The sequence below is a fragment of the Protopterus annectens genome, chromosome 4.part0 (genome assembly GCF_019279795.1).
Source record: "Protopterus annectens isolate FY-2018-M chromosome 4.part0, PAN1.0, whole genome shotgun sequence".
NCBI lineage: Eukaryota > Metazoa > Chordata > Ceratodontiformes > Protopteridae > Protopterus > Protopterus annectens.
The window spans coordinates 1,896,669,726-1,896,683,820 of NC_056733.1; the positions used below are offsets into that span (position 1 = coordinate 1,896,669,726).

General features: G+C 39.0%; 1 protein-coding gene across 1 annotated transcript in view; it reads right to left on the reverse strand.

Annotated features, from left to right (window-relative positions):
• The window catches only part of SLC6A7 (solute carrier family 6 member 7), a 1,098,089-nt gene that overhangs the window by 69,834 nt on the left and 1,014,160 nt on the right, over positions 1-14,095 (reverse strand). The window lies entirely within an intron of this gene.

The window sequence follows — 14,095 nt, forward strand, 5'->3', positions numbered from 1 at the left end:
TAGAATGTTTGTAAACAGATGAATGTAATAAACTTACCATCAATGTACAAAGTAGTCATTCTGATGTCATTGTCACAATACATACACGTTACATGTAGTACACACGAGCCATGGGATAACAGAAAAATGTTGATTTTAATAAATGGTTATATTAATGGTAGGGATTATCTAAGTATAGCACAGTGGGACACCTTATTTGAAGGCAAAACTGCATTTGAAATGTGGATTTTATTAAAAGACAGAATGAACAAGCTCAAAATGAAAATGAAGGCCTTAGTGTTTGGTAAAAAAAACAAGTCAATTCTATGAGTGTTATAGGGAAATGAGGGTTATAATTGATTCACTGATTCTCTGAAAGTATGGTGTACAATTGAAATTCCTTGCCAACCCCTGTTAAAACTAATGGGGATCTCTCAAGTTTTAAGCATGCAGTATATACTTTTTAGGGGTGATGCTGTCATGCTATCATTGCATTGTATTGGTTTTGTATTGTATGGTATTCTGTTGTATATAGCAATCTGATCTGATATCTTCTTCACAGAAACTTTGGAATATAACAAGGCAAAATTGTTGGATATAATGAAGTGCCATTATGGATTAAATATGATCCTACAGTACAATAACATATTTAAAAGGTTGTCTTATTCTACAAAAAACAAATTTGTATACCTGTTACACAACAACAGAGCAAATAAGATTCAATACGACAAAAAAAATGTACTTAACTGCTTTTTAATTCATAATACTTATACTTAGCTCCTTGGCTAATACTTTCACTTGGTAAGAAACTGAAACAAAACCTTAGAAAGTTGAATAATGTAAACAAATCACATGACAATACAATTAGCCAATAAAAATCATAAACAATTTTTAAAACAACATTTTGCCTTCAAATCAGGTTTAAGTGTATTACATTTTAAAATAAATTGAGGCTCTTTCTTCAGTAAACATTGTTTTATCAGCACCCCATCCTTAAGTAAACTTTGTTCTAAAACACTAGCTTTAAAATCTTGTAATCTAGCCTGATGTTTTTTCCATGCATGTACCACTTATAGGACTCTCTCATCATTTAGTCTTAATATCACCAGTATGTTCTTGTTTTAGTTTTCACTCTGCAAAGGTATTAGCTAAGGTGTTAAACATATGTATGATGGAATAAACAGTGGTTAAGTACATATTGTGCTTTTTTGCTGTTGTTGAATAGATTTGTTTTACTGTCTGTTCTTCATCATCAGTAGTGTAATATTTCTTATGCACATAGGAACATTGTGTCCCAAACTCACAGGTTTGGATTTCCCAGCACAGTATACAAAGTATTCCTTTGTACTCTGCTCATTCCAAGGTGCTGTGCAGGACAGCTTCAACAACGCTAAATCCTGGATGTCTTTTAACATTAATCCAGGGGCATGTTATCCAAAATCAAAGCACCCTATCATGGCTAAAACAACTCTCTAGAAATCCTAACAGCTGATAAATGTATTTTTCTGCTAGAAGGCAACATCAAATATCTTGTGTTCTAGTTATTTTTTGTAAATATTGTAAGTGAGCAAGAGACAGGAATGAACCTAGAAGAGTGACACACAGGATGAAAGAGATGCCCCATGTAGGATTTATATTTTGTATCAATATTTAGTCTATTTGAATCTGAATTAATCTGGTAACTAAATATAGTTCAGGGTGATTAGAGAGCCAAATCGGTTCTTGATTATGCTGTATTACTAATCTCTAGCAACAGATATAATCCTATTAACCTATATCCGATCATTAATTAACCAGGGAGTAGTAAATAAAAGCAAATGATGCTACTTGTGTACATTTGACAATAGTTAGCCATAGTGGAGAAGAAAAGTAAAAGTAGAAAATAAAACTAAGGAAAGTTCAGAATATTTAGGTCCATAATATTTTGTTTCACTAAAATAAAGTCAATATAAACAATATGATGTTTTTATGACTTTATGTTAGCAACCATCTAGCAAGTTGCAAGATCTATAGATGGCCTTATGCTAGGCAGAGTGTGGATTTAACACCAATATTTAGTGGGGTAGATGCACCTCCTGCGTACATTTTGATAACATTCATATAACTAATGGTACCCTGTCTCTTGTCGTGATGCTCCTGTGTAGAGTTTGGAATGATTTTTTTAAATTAAAGTTTTAATTTTCACTTTCTATACTACTACTAGCAGTGACAACACAATTGTTCTTTTGGACTTCTGCATCTTGGTGACACCAGTGGATTTAAGATAATTATATATTTTCTGATCATGCTGCAGTCTGCCTATATTAACTTGCAGATCTGGTTAAGTCTGAACAGGAATAAAAGAATGTAGGTAATTTTATGCTGCTAATAATATCATTTGCAGCAACTGATGTGCCCCTCCAGCTGTGCTGCCCTTTATGGAACTGCAGTAGGGGTATAAAATTCTGACCAGAGCCCAGCTAATCCAGATTTGGTTAACAGCTCAGTCATCTTCAGCAGCTGGGTGGAATAAAGAGAAGCAGAATAGCTAATCCTGCTTGGAGGGGTGGAACACACACAGTGCACTGATTCCATCAGTGGAGATGTGCAAAAACATGCATAGTGTATCCATTCTAAATGGGCCAGCTAATTGCAAGTTGATATAGAGGTTAAGCTTGTGAGCTGTATTTCCTGTGGTACAGAGTTTGATTCCCTCAGTCCTCCATTGCCTACTGTGTGACCTTGAGCAAGTCACTTAACCAGACATTGCTGCTGAGTTGCCCCTGAAAAGGGACTTTGTGTCCACTGGCCTAGCTAGTTAACAAATAGGTATTTTTTATTATTGTGGTTTTATCACCCTCTGAAAGTAGTCACAGTTCCCATACTACATCCATTGCTTGTCGAAGTAGAAAAATGCATTTGGGGCCTGTGTTGGTAGTTAGACCCATAAAGAGAGAACCCTGGTTGATGAGTGGATAACTGTTCCACTAGTGTTTACCTTGCCCCTTTCCCTTAAGGAAGTGAGTGGGCTATAGGCCTGTCATGTGGAAGGGAATGAATGGATCAAAACAGCAGCCAGAGGGAGCTGGGAGGTCAGACAGAGAAGACAGCAAAAGCCAAAGTTAGAGGTGCCTTATGGAATATTCTGGATATTTATTTTTATGCTATTAAAACTCTGAAGATGATTTTTTTCTGAACATATACAACAAACAGAGGAGGAGGTTGGTGAATGATGTACAAACTGAATAATACATTTTTAAGTGTCAATAAGATGAAGGAAGTCCTACTGTGTCACAAAAATCAGTTTCTAGCCAGGGCTTATATGTTTAATATTTATTAGTACATATGATAGTATGCTATAAATTAAAGAAACATAGAAACTTGGGTTCTTTAGTAGTATATTATTTTTGATTTCTTTTTTTGACAGCCAGAATATGATTTATTTAAAACAGAGTACCTTAACTGTTGTTTCATCAGCCTTTGATACTTTTCGTAAAGTTTCAAAATGCTCATAGAATTAGTTATAACAAAACATTTGGCCACAATAGCACTGTCAGAAAATGGACACTTTACCATAATTCACAAAACATTTCAAGTGGTTCATGGAGATGTTGTTCCTTGTATACTTCCAGATGTTGACTGGATATCAGATGCCTTTTAGTTGCATTACAGTGCGACTCTGACTGCAATGTGCAGTATCGGAAGCACTATACATGTAATACTATAACGATGATTAGTTTACTCTATTTTTGCTGATAACCTATTTCCTATAATGGGGCAATGGCAGTGCTGCTGGCCACTTATATCCCATTCCATTTACTGACATGCCATTTCCCCTTCATGACTCATGTCATAAACATAGACTCGCAGCATGTGCTTACACAGTAATGCATATATGAATATCCAGGATCACGCTAGTAATACCATAGGTTCATAGGTAGATATTAGGCTATCTGCCCTAGGGCATTTATAAGCCTAGCCAGAGTGTATTTGGCTTCCACCTCCCTATTAGATTAGCCTACTGTGCCTCTGTAAAGTAGGTCACAGAAGGTACCCTTTTAAGATTAGTTTACTGTGCCTCTGTCTAGCAGGGACACAGAAGAGATCCCAGGGGTGAATTTGCGATTTCCCATCCACGCGTCCAGATTTCGCTTGAAGAGGGTCGGCGAGGGGCTATGTCTAACATGAACTGGGATTCTATTCCAGAGTGAGGGGAGCCTCTAGTAAATGAATCTGTCCCTCCAGCATGTCTTATTTATTTTTGTGCTGAGGTTTAGGTCCCTGGAGCATGTAGCTCTAAGGGACTTGGATTTTTTGAGGTGGAGCATGTCCATTAATTCTGGGTTTGACATGGCTTTGTACGTCAGGCATAGATCGCCTCTGAATAGGCGGTAAGCAACTGAGTAGAGCTGGAGTTTCTTTAGTCGAGCTGCATAGGACATCTGCTTGTAGCCCATGATCCTCTTGGTGAGGTACTTTTGGGGTGTCTCCAGTTGCTGCAGGTGTTGGGTAAGGTACATCCCAAAAGGGGCATTGTATTCAATTATGGGCCTGATGAGTGACGAGTAGAGGGGCACAATGACCTATCTTGATCTAGATGTGAACCCTTTTGTAATAAGGTGGGCTATATAGAAGGTCTTTCTAACCACTTTGGCAACGTGATTATCAAAGGAGAGATTACTATCTACGTTAGTCCCCAAATCTCTAATTACTTCTTCCGTACTTAATGGATTACCACCTATGTGGTAATTTGTGGGCACCTTGTTTTTCCCAAAGGGGATGACTATGCACTTTTTAGCATTTAGCTTGAGGCCATGGCTCTGGCACCAAGCATCCGTCTCTGTGAGATCCTTTTGGAGGATGCTTGTGTCAGCTGGAGATTCGATTATGGCCCCCAGTTTGCAGTCATCTGCGAACTTTTGTCAGCCATAATCCCCCCATGTTAGCCTGAACCTCAGAGAAGTATATACCGAACAAGAGAGGTCCCAGAACTGAGCCCTGTGGGACGCCACTTGTAACTGGTTTGGATTCGGACATGGCACCTGCGATTCTGACCATGTGGGTTCTATTTCTGAGCCAGTTTGCAACCCATCTTGTGATATAGTGTTTGATATTTAAGCTGGTAAGCTTATTTATGATGCCCGAGTGGGGTATTGTGTTGAAGGCTTTTGCGAGGTTCAGGGAAGCTGTGTGGACTACCTTGCCCTCATCTATGGCTTTGGTAACTGTTTCAAAGAAATCAACTAGGTTTAAGAGGCAAGATCTGCCCTTAACAAAGCCAAATTGGGTAGGGTCCAGTGTCTGGAGGCTCCCAATGTCTTTGTTTATGAGTTCCATGATAATACGCTCCATAGCTTTACAGACCAGACTAGTCAGGCTTATGGGGCAATAGTTTCCGGGGTCCGTTGTGAAACCACCTTTGTGGAGCGGGACCACTGTAGCTGTACGCCATTCTTTGGGTACATATCCTGTAGTAAGGCTAAGTTTGAACAGTGACTTAATGTGAGGGTTCAGTTCTTCTTGGAGCTCATGTAAGACACAGCCTGGGACACCGTTCGGTCCCATAGATGCTGTGTTTTTTGCTTTGGAGAGGGCAGCTTTCACCTGTGCATCTGTGATGTCAGGGAGGTTACATTTAGTTGGGATAGGCATTTGCTCCTTTGGGGGGGAAGGGGGGGAGATGTTTGCGCTGAATCTGTCTGCCAGGATGTTGGCTATGTCTGTAGGTTCGGTATATTTTGTACCGTTATGCAACAATTCAGAGCATAACTGGGAGTTTCCGACATAACTAAAGAATGCCTTGTGATTATCATTAGTGTCTAGGGCAATTTTTCTTTCAAAACTGGCCTTGGATGATTTTATGAGGGATTGAGGTTTCTTGCTAATACTTATCAGAGATGCCTTCCCTTTTTGGGATTTTGCTCTGTCATGTAGTAGCTTCCTCCTTCTGTTGTATAGCTTATTTATGGCCGGGGACCACCAGACCGGTCTCCTGTTTTTGGAGGAGTGAGTTTTGGTTTTATTTGGGATAGCATGATCCATGCATTCCTGCAAGTGCTCATAGAATGCATTTGTAAAGGATTATGCGGATTGGGCTGTATTATCCTCTGGCCCAGGGGCTTTGAAGGATTCCACCTCAGTCTTGAGAAGTGCAAAGTTGGCTTTTGAGAAATTCTTTACAGTGATTTCCTTGGCTGGGGGTGGGGACGGGATATGGATGTCCAGGGAAATTTGTTTATGGTCTGATCTTACCAATGAGGGGTTTACCTCTGGTGTGGAACATAGAGTCCCCATGTTAGTGATGACCAGGTCCAATATGTTGTTCCCTCTTGTGGGAGTGGTGACCAGTTGTTCCATTGTGTTAGAGTTTATAAATTTAAGGAACCGTTGGGTGAGGGTGTTAGGGCTTGAGTAGTTTTCCCAGTCAATGTTTGGGTAGTTGAAGTCACCCAATAACATAGTGTTTGGAGAGACCTTCATATTCTCCAGTGTTCTCAGGAATGCCAAATAGGGTTCCTGTAATAGGGAGGGTGTTCTGTAGCAGGCTACAAACTGAAAGGCAGTTTTGCCCACTGTTAGTTGCACATGGATGGTTTCCGATGCTTTGTGCAGTGCCACTAACCTGGAGGTGTAGGTATCTTTGATGAATATAGATACTCCCCCTCCTTTTGTGCTTTGGTCCGAGTGTTGGGGCTGAAATGCATGGTATGAGTTATAACCTTGTAGTGCTGGGGTGCTCTCAGGAGCCTTGAACCAGGTTTCTGTTACTGCACAGACATTGATTTTCTCCATACTGAGGAGAGCCTCGAGTGCATGCATCTTGAGGTTTAGACTTCTGGCACTGAGTAGCATTACCTTTAGTTTTTTTATCCTTGGGTTGTCTATGGAGGTGGGTTTGTCCTTTGAGCCTTGCCTAAAAAAGGCACTATGGAGGTGGCAAGAGCCTTGGCCAGTATACGAAAGCCTAAGGGTGACAGGTGCAAGCCGTCCCTAGCGAAGCAACGTGGCTTGTCGAGCATGTCATCCCAGGCTGACAGACATTGGATCCCCTTTGAATGACACCAATACTTTAGCCAATTGTTGAAACTGATCATTTTGTCTTTATACTGTGGCATCATTCTTGGTGAGGGCAAGATGCTACTCAAGGTCAGGGTCATACCAGCCTGGGCTACATGGTCAGAGAGCTCCTCTATGTCTCTTTTCATGTAGTTCAGGGAGGTATGACTCGGGTCATTCACACCAGCATGGACAATGACGGAGTCATACTTGTACTTGCTTTGGAGTGACCTGAGTGCTTGCGTTATGTGGCAGATCCTGGCACCCGACAGGCAGCTTACAGTGACCTTCTCCTTGTTCAGTCTGGTGAGCGGGACATCAGTGTGCCGGACAATAGAGTTCCCTATAACAAGTGTATTTGGTGTGTTGTTTGGCCTTAAGGGCTGTGACTGTGAGGCACACTGATTTTGTGAGATATGTGATTTGTGGGTATTGTTGAGGGGTGGCTGTTGCTTAGATATCTGCTTAGGAGGTCTTTGCTGTTTAGGCAGATTTTTATTTAGAGCCTCCGAGTATGTTTTTGTGTGTTTATGTGTTGGGTATGCAGATGCAATAGGTCTGTGTGAGACTGGATTTGTTGTGTGGGTGGTTACCTTTTCCTCCTGACTGACTGTGCCAATCTTGGGTTGAGAGAGCTCTGCCTCCAGTTTGGCTGTATAACTGTATCTCTCACATGTATTACAGTTTGTTGGAAGGGGGAGAGGGTTGTCTGTGTACATAAGGCAATTGTAACATTGCCTCAAAATTCCCAGATTCACCAGCTGGACTGGAGAGTAACCTTGAAACTGACCCTTGGACATACCAGATTTGTATAGGGATCTGTTTTTTTACTGATCAGATTAGGGAAGGGAACTGATTTTTCACTTGATCAGGAAGGACCAATCGGGAACCTAATACTTATGAGAAGTCAAGGAGGGTGTAGTGCTTTAGTTAGTTAGTGTTTCCTTATAAGAGCTGAGCAAGTGCAGGGCCTTAGAAAGAGAATAGAGTGATTACTTTGAGAGTTTGAACAGTTCTAAGGGAAAAAGTGAAGAGCAGACTTTGTGGAGCCTGGAATACTTTAAACCTGTTTAGGCGGCACTGCCCGACGCTACTCAATGCGCAAAAACATGCAAAAAGAGAGTTGTAGGTTTTTAAGAGAGAGAGATCAAGGAGTTTAGAATTGACCCAAAATGGCCAATAAAACTACAGCTTCTAGGTAGTAACCACTCCTCCAGGGACAGGCAGGCTGTTCAGTGTTAACCACTCCCACTGTTGAACACAGAGACTTCCCTTTAGCCCAAGCAAGCACTGGCCTTCTAGAAACTTCCAAACAGTTCAGAACAGCAAATCTGTAACTGAACTTTCTTAACTTTAAGAAAGTGGGAACAAAGCAAGATTTTTTTTTTTCTTTTTGTTGTAGTTTAAAGGTAGCAGAGATACACAAGCAGCAAAATAATCACAACAGTGCAATAAATGACCCCACACTTGAGTGCTAGGCCAAAATCAAGTAAAATGCAGTTTTTAAAGAAAAAAAAAACAATTTTAAATTAAGTGCAACACAGGAAATGCAGTAAACAGGCTCTAGATGTGTTCCAAGTACTGTTACTGTTACAGATATAAACTTTAGCAAGCCGGAAAATGCCAAAAAGTAGGCGGCAAAGCAGTAAACCTTAACATAAAATCAGAAGAAAATACTTAAAATCACAAAAGTGGCTCCTTTTCTTCTCTCAGCATTTTCTCCCCTTGGTAGGTGCTTCAGGAACAACTAGCAAGCCTGAAAAGACGCCAAAACCACGAGGCAGCATGATTAAATCAGAGAGTCACCCATTGCCTACACCTAAATTAAGACTTTATTAAGTGTACAACTAATAATTACAAATAAAAGACTTTACAATCAACCAATAATATGCGAAAATATACCCTAATGTAGAAACCACACTAATAAACAAGTTCATATTGTTTAATAAGAAAGTAAAGGTAAATCCAAATCTACCTTCTTAAGTTCTATACTTGTTTCTGCAAGTTATTTACAGAGAAAATTGCATTTGTGAAGAGCAGATTCAACAGTGATTTAAGAAAAAGATTTACATTAAGATAGCAACAAAAACGTATATTATCCTCTAATAAAATCTTTATAGAGATGAACTGTGTGTCTAGAGTTTTTGAGAAGCCACAGGAGTGGTACAGCCTTAATGTTATGCTAGACTGTTGATAGAATATGACCGTGTATTTCAGACATTTCACATTAACTTTATATTTCACATTTCACATAGAGATGCTGTCTGAATCTACTTAGCGTTTGCATATTTCTCTTGTTATGCATGCTGTTCTTGTGTCTACCCTGCACACTAAAAGATCTTCAATTATGTTTGCAACACCTTCCATGCTTTCAATTACTTATGCAACAACTTTTGGGATACCTCTAGTTCTGATGAAGTGCAAAACTAAAGACTAAGCAATCTGTAGTTTCATTTTTGTGATATTCAGTACTAGAAACAAACAAGGGTTTCTGGATTATAAATCTAAATAAAACAGTCTCCAAACTGTGTACACTTAATAAAGTCTTAATTTAGGTGTAGGCAATGGATAACTCTCTGATTTAATCACTTTAGCTTAAACTTTCCATTCAGCTTAATTATTCCTCTATGGTGGTTCTGTCCCTGTGCTACTATTACTGGCATAGCATCAGTCAGACTTTCAGATCCATCATATTATTGTTATGGCTGTGTATCTATGAAGGAGTGACTTTTCTAAGGCATGTTGTTGTTTGTCTTTTTGAACTCCAGTCTGCTAATGATTGGCAGTAGATTTTTATGGTGCCGAGTTGCCAGCCTGATGCTCAACCTTCAGCAAAGGCACGCCCATTTGTGCATGTCTTTCAGAGGTCACTCAACCATGGGGAGGACATGCAGACTCCACACAGAAGGAACTCCAGCCGAGAATCGAACATGAAAACCTCTTACTGTGAGGCAGCAATGCTACCGCTGTACCACCGCGGCTACGACTTTACAAAGGCATGTAGTCTTTGCTTTTGCATTTGTAATTAATTTCACCATTCCTAGTTTTCTCACAACCAAATAATTCAACATATTAAGCTTCACTAAATGCTATAATTTGAAAAAGGATCTTAAATTTCTGAGTTAACATCTACATCATAACAAGAATTCCGGCAACCAGCAAAGATGACACTCCAGCTTTATTCTTAGAAGAACAAAATCCAATGACTAAGCGCTTTCACCAATGATTTGGCTTCATCAGAGTCTCTGATGAAGCCAAATGATTGGCGAAAGCGCTTAGTCATTGGATTTTGTTCTTCTAAGAATAAAGCTGGAGTGTCATCTTTGCTGGTTGCTAGAATTGTTGTTACTTTGTTCTCAGTTATACCCTATTTGTGTTTAGTTTGTGTTCAACATCTACATCATCATCTATCAACCTGATGGTAACACACACACACACACACACACACACACACACACACACACACACACACACACACACACACACACACACACACACACACACACACACACACACACACACACACACACACACACACACACACAGAAAATGCATGCTAACACAGACCCAGTTATTCTGGCAACTTAAGTATATAACAGCAATATTTATATTCAATCCCAATTTTTGGGTCTATGTTAACACAAATCCAGTTATTACGGCGAATTTCTAAGTTTATAAGAGTAATATTTAAAATCTGTCTCTATTATTGGGTCTTTGTGTTCTCTCTGTCTCACAAACACACAAAATGCATGTTAACACAGATGCAGTTATTCCAACAACTTTAAGTTTACAACAGCAATATTTAAAATCTGTCCCTAGTTTTGCACCCCGTTATGCTTGGCTTTTTCCAGAATCCAAACTTCATACCCTTCAGAGAATGCATGCTAACACAAACCCAATTATTTCAGCAACTACACACACACACACACACACACACACACACACACACACAGAAAGTAAATGTATGGTAACACAGATCCAGTTATTCCACCAACCACACACACACACACACACACACACACACACACACACACACACACACACACACACACACACACACACACACTTCTTACTTACTGCTCTCTGGTTGTTACCCAAACCTGATTAATCCACACTGCATAAAAAAAATAGAAGCTCCTTGTCTTTCTGACCAGTGCACTTCAAATTCACCCGAGAGATGCAACAATCCAGGCAGGGCAAGCAAGGTAGCACTAGTAACTATAACATGAATGCAAATCACTTGGTGCAGCAAGCATGCACCCAACCAAATTTCAGGAGTTTAAGGACATACGCCATACGGACATACCTGTCAACCACTTTGCACAAGAAATATGGACAAAGCCTAAAATAATAGTGGGACAATGACCCAAAAATAGGGATACTTTTTAAATATTGATCATATAAACCTAGAAAGTCTCAAGAAAAACAGGTTTTGTGTTATCACGTATTTTCAGAGGGATATGAAGTCTGCAACTCAAATGTCTGTCACTATTTTGTCACTTCAGTCCCCAGTGGTTTGTCAGAAAATCACAAATTATACAAGGAATGGACCAAAAATATGAGGTAAAAATTTGGACAGTATGCAATAATCTGGACAGTTGAGAGGTGTGTGTACGGGGTGCACACACTGACAAAATACAGTGACTAGCTTGGCCTCGTACTCCATATAAGCATTTAGTATAAATGTTAAGCCACACTGCGCCAGCAATTCCTCATGAAAAACAAAAAATGTAGGCTACTCCTCCTCATGTTATGGATGGAGGACTCTAATACCAGACCAGTCACCAGATTAAGATGCTTTCTGGATGCAATGATCAATATGGAACTCCAATCTCAACTTCAGGCAGCTGACAGCAACATATGAAAGGGAAGAACCAATTGACTACAGCTGCATTTAACAGGAATTAAGCAACCCACCAAATACACCTGCAGCCAATATTAATCAAGTACAATAAAAAAAGTAGTCCTTGCAGTCCAATCAGGTCTATAGTCAGGTCACCACCCCCTACCCCCATGCTTGCAAGAGAGTCAGTCAGCTGATAAGTGGGTAGAGGACAAGGGAATGGGGGACAGGAGGAATTTTAGGACTTTTATCTCTTTTTCCTTTACATTTTTGCTACCCCTTGGCTAGCCAAGTATACAATATAGTGTACATTGAACATACCTGCTGACACCCTAGATCAGAATAGCACCCCTTAGCATTTCAATCATCTCTAACCAAATTGCAAGGAATTATTATTGACCTGCCATATTTTAAATCGTACCGCCATATTAGTTAATCAAACAAAAGCCTGAAATGTTAGACAAAGTAAAGCTGTATCGTTTGGAATATTATCTTTACTATTAACTGCTCACTCATTTCTGTTGCCAAGCCCTCTCTGCATGCATTACCACTTTTTACTAGTATTAAAAATAGGTTGGACCAAGGTTTTTATAAAGTAGACAAGTACACTAGCAACCTTCCAAGCAAATTCCACAACTATAAAATGCTAAAGAAAACAGATGGGGGTCAAACTCCAAAAATGCTTGCACATAGACTCATCTACAAATAATTGTTAACATTGTTTATAAACCTGAAAAAATATCCTAGCCATTACAAATCTATTCGGATTCCATATACCTGTTTGGTCTTTTAAGTTCTGTAAATCAAAATAATTTTGATGACAACATATTCTGTATATGTGACAAAAATATGAGACTCTCCCCTTCCTGCTGTATGTTTAGATAACAGCTGCAAACATTTCTTAAATAAATTAAAATTATGCAAGATGTGAAACAGTTCTTGCTCTAAAATTACTTAACTAACTGCTTTAAAATAAGTCTTGATTTATTCATCTATTCTCTCAGTGTCTAACAATTAGCACAGAGGACAAAAACTCTTGAGCTGCTAATAATCTGCTTCCTGTGCTAAGGGTACAGGGTTTTATTTCTTCTACATTCATTTGCCTAGTATGTAACTCTCAGCAAGACATTTTACCAGATAATGCCTCTGGGTCATCCTTGAAAAGGGGCAATTATGCCCAGTCGGTTTACCAGGTCAACAAATAGGTAAACAAAATGTCATATAAATTGATGGATATACTCGGTGCTAACTGCTCTTTGTCAAGTATCTTTTTTTTTACTTTTACAGCTGCTATGTATAGCAATATTAACATTGTTACATCCCTCCCCCTATTCAGATATGTCCAACTACTACTAATTTTTACTTTATCAGTTTTGTATTGTCTTGAATACAAATGTTTCTTTAGCTAAACAACTATATTGCCAAAGAGTACAAGAACTATATAGTGTAATATCTTGCATTCATTTTAAAAATGTATGTTGATCTGTCTCACTCTTTAATATGCATGCACTGTACACAATTTTAATATTGTCAATAACTGTGCAGCTTTTATACCTGCATATTATCAGTGTTAATAAATGTATAGTTTTATTCAACAACCCCATGTGCATCGTTGCATAGGTTGTGCTAACCACTGAAAAGGGATATCTGAAGTTAATAGATCTCTGATGAAAAATAGTTTTGAAACCAGATGGAGTGTACAAGTTAGTAAAAATGGAGAACAGAATAAATCAATGTATCTATTATCAAAAGCCACACTGAAATCTAGATGCAACACACCTGTGGGTTTCCCTTATTTGTGATTCAGGTGTATAACTACATCACCTTGGCCCAGCAAGACCCCTGCTGTTTGAAGTCATGCTCTTCACCTTCAGCTAGAGAACTGGCATGCAGTGCTTTACCACTCTGTCATTTGACACAAAATCTTTTAAGGAATTATCTTCTGCTACCAAGTTTATTTTTCTCTGTGGCTTTATGTGCAGCAAGTTCCCAGTCTTACCTATACTATTTCCACTGTTTTTACTCATCCCCTGCATAAAATGGAGCTTTAATTCTCATGGTGATTACTCATTCTTTTTTTCTCACATGAATTTGCATTATTTGGTCTTGATGTGTTTTGTTTACTTTAGTCTAATGCGGAAGAGTTGTAAACTGGTCTGAGTCAAATACAGTTCACTTTAATTAATAGATAAAACAGTGCATCCACTAAAAAATTGTAATTTTTTTTCGTGATGGCTT